The sequence below is a fragment of the Heterodontus francisci genome, chromosome 42 (genome assembly GCF_036365525.1).
Source record: "Heterodontus francisci isolate sHetFra1 chromosome 42, sHetFra1.hap1, whole genome shotgun sequence".
NCBI lineage: Eukaryota > Metazoa > Chordata > Chondrichthyes > Heterodontiformes > Heterodontidae > Heterodontus > Heterodontus francisci.
The window spans coordinates 6,828,983-6,832,651 of record NC_090412.1 but is presented as its reverse complement, the minus strand read 5'-3'; positions in this window follow the sequence as shown (position 1 = coordinate 6,832,651).

The window sequence follows — 3,669 nt, the reverse complement described above, 5'->3', positions numbered from 1 at the left end:
TTGCATCTCTTCTATTTTAATACTCCTGCCCTCCACATAAAAAAAACTATTGTCACTGTATGGGAAACTTGTATCACAGCACCTGCCACGTGTGAAATACAGTTTCAATATATCAGCATTGAGGGTATTTTCACAGCCAGGTGGCATGTTTAGGGTATGGTGAGCTTACTGCAGTAACTTGTCTTTTGACTGAATTTTCTCCATGTTTTCATAGTTGCGGTCTTAATGTAATGGAATTTTTGGGTTTTCGTTACAAGTATGGCCTGTCTGTAGTGGTGAGGTTTGATTTCTGGTTTGTTCGGAACAAGGTGGAGATGAAGCTTTTCCAGAAAGTAATCAATTAGATAGATTCAATAAGTAATACTGCTTGGAAAACATATTTATGGCGCTAGGGGAGGTCATTTGGCTCCTCATGTCTGTGCCAGCCAAAAAAGAGCTATCCAGCCAAATCCCACTTTCCATGGCTCTAAGTTCCACCACTTCAAATGCATTTCCAAGTATTTTTGTAAATGCAATGAGGATTTCTGCCCCTACCACCCTTTTCAAGCAGTGAGTTCCAGACCCTCACCACCTGCAGTGAAAAAAAATTCTCCCGACTCCCCGCCAATCCTTCCACCAATTTTAAATCTATACCCCTGGTTATTGACCTCTCTGCTAAGGGTGGGGGTGGGGGGGGGGGGGGGGTGGGTGGGAAAGAAGACTGGGAACTCCTTTAAAAATCCCGATTTATCACCATGCTTTGGTAGAAGTAGCAAGTTCATGAGGGAGAAATTACATGTGTATATAGTACTTTATCCTCAGGGCATTGCAAAACTATTCATCAAGGAAAATTGAAGGGACTGGCTTGGGTTGTGAAAATGCTTTGATAAATAATTGGGGTAAACAGGTTGGTACAGAAGAAATGGGCTGCATCTAAAAGGACAAGGCCAGGGAGATGAGCTATTTATATAGAGGAAGACATTAAAATACATTATACATGAGATACATGAGGGGAATGGAGAAGTGACATCAAAAGCAGAGCTTGGAAGATGGTCAAGTAATTAATTAGGAAAAGTAAACATCTAGATTAAAACTACCAGAATTAATGACTTGATATAAATGCCTCTACCTAAATACTAAATACCTAAATGCAGACTGGTTTCAATCTCATAATGAAGAGCTGGAACCTGTCATAGCCGCTAAGCGCATTGCACTGTTGAACTACAAGAAAGCCCCCAGCGATTTAACATCCGCAGCACTTAAAGCAGCCAGAAGCACTGCACAAAGAACAGCCAGGCGCTGCGCAAACGACTACTGGCAACACCTATGCAGTCATATTCAGCTGGCCTCAGACACCGGAAACATCAGAGGAATGTATGATGGCATTAAGACAGCTCTTGAGCCAACCATCAAGAAGATTGCCCCCCTCAAATCTAAATCAGGGGACACAATCACTGACCAACGCAAACAAATGGACCGCTGGGTTGAGCACTACCTAGAACTGTACTCCAGGGAGAATGTTGTCACTGATACAGCCCTCAATGCAGCCCAGCCTCTACCAGTCATGGATGAGCTGGACATGCAGCCAACCAAATCGGAACTCAGTGATGCCATTGATTCCCTAGCCAGCGGAAAAGCCGCTGGGAAGGACAGCATTACCCCTGAAATAATCAAGAGTGCCAAGCCTGCTATACTCTCAGCACTACATGAACTGCTTTGCCTCTGCTGGGACGAGGGAGCAGTACCCCAAGACATGCGCGATGCCAATATCACCCTCTATAAAAACAAAGGTGACCGCGGTGACTGCAACAACTACCGTGGAATCTCCTTGCTCAGCATAGTGGGGAAAGTCTTTGCTCGAGTTGCTCTAAACAGGCTCCAGAAGCTGGCCGAGCGCGTCTACCCTGAGGCACAGTGTGGCTTTCGTGCAGAGAGATCGACCGTTGACATGCTGTTCTCCCTTCGTCAGATACAGGAGAAATGCCGTGAACAACAGATGCCCCTCTACATTGCTTTCATTGATCTCACCAAAGCCTTTGACCTCGGCAGCAGACGTGGTCTCTTCAGACTACTAGAAAGTATTGGATGCCCACCAAAGCCACTAAGTATCATCACCTCATTCCATGACAATATGAAAGGCACAATTCAACATGGTGGCTCCTCCTCAGAGCCCTTTCCTATCCTGAGTGGCGTGAAACAGGGCTGTGTTCTCGCACCCACGCTTTTTGGGATTTTCTTCTCCCTGCTGCTTTCACATGCGTTCAAGTCCTCTGAAGAAGGAATTTTCCTCCACACAAGATCAGGGGGTAGGTTGTTCAACCTTGCCCATCTAAGAGCGAAGTCCAAAGTACGGAAAGTCCTCATCAGAGAACTCCTCTTTGCTGACGATGCTGCTTTAACATCTCACACTGAAGAGTGCCTGCAGAGTCTCATCAACAGGTTTGCGTCTGCCTGCAATGAATTTGGCCTAACCATCAGCCTCAAGAAAACGAACATCATGGGGCAGGACGTCAGAAATGCTCCATCCATCAATATTGGTGACTACACTCTGGAAGTGGTTCAAGAGTTCACCTACCTAGGCTCAACTATCACCAGTAACCTGTCTCTCGATGCAGAAATCAACAAGCTCATGGGAAAGGTGTCCACTGCTATGTCCAGACTGGCCAAGAGAGTGTGGGAAAATGGCGCACTGACACGGAACACAAAAGTCCGAGTGTATCAAGCCTGTGTCCTCAGTACCTTGCTCTATGGCAGCGAGGCCTGGACAACGTATGTCATCCAAGAGCGACGTCTCAACTCATTCCATCTTCGCTGCCTCCGGAGAATACTTGGCATCAGGTAGCAGGACCGCATCTCCAACACAGAAGTCCTCGAGGCGACCAACATCCCCAGCTTATACACACTACTGAGTCAGCGGCGCTTGAGATGGCTTGGCCGTGTGAGCCGCATGGAAGATGGCAGGATCCCCAAAGACACATTGTACAGTGAGCTCGCCACTGGTATCAGACTCACCGGCCGTCCATGTCTCCGCTTTAAAGACGTCTGCAAATGCGACATGAAATCCTGTGACATTGATCACAAGTCGTGGGAGTCAGTTGCCAGCGTTCGCCAGAGCTGGCGGGCAGCCATAAAGACGGGGCTGAAGTGTGGCAAGTCGAAGAGACTTAGTAGTTGGCAGGAAAAAAGACAGGCGAAAGGGGAGAGCCAACTGTGTAACAGCCCCGACAAACAAATTTCTCTGCAGCACCTGTGGAAGAGCCTGTCACTCTGGAATTGGCCTTTATAGCCACTCCAGGCGCTGCTTCACAAACCACTGACCACCTCCAGGCGCTTATCCATTGTCTCTCGAGATAAGGAGGCCAAAGAAGAAGAAGAAAATAACTAAATGTCACCTTGTTATAGTGGTAGTTCTCTTGCTGCTCGAGTCAGAAGGCTGGAAGTTCAAGTCCCACTTCAGCAACTAGGCAGACACTCCAGTGTAGATAGCGTGACACAGTAGGAGGTACCATCCTTTGCATGAGACTTTAACTCACTCATGCTCTTATCACCTTTGATATCCAGGCTGACCACCTATCAGCCACTTCAACTCTCTGTATCTTCTCCCACTTATCACCCCAGTTGTTGTTGACTTATGTTGCCTCCTAGCCCTCAATTCCTCAGATTTAACATTCTTATGGAAGAAAAAGACAA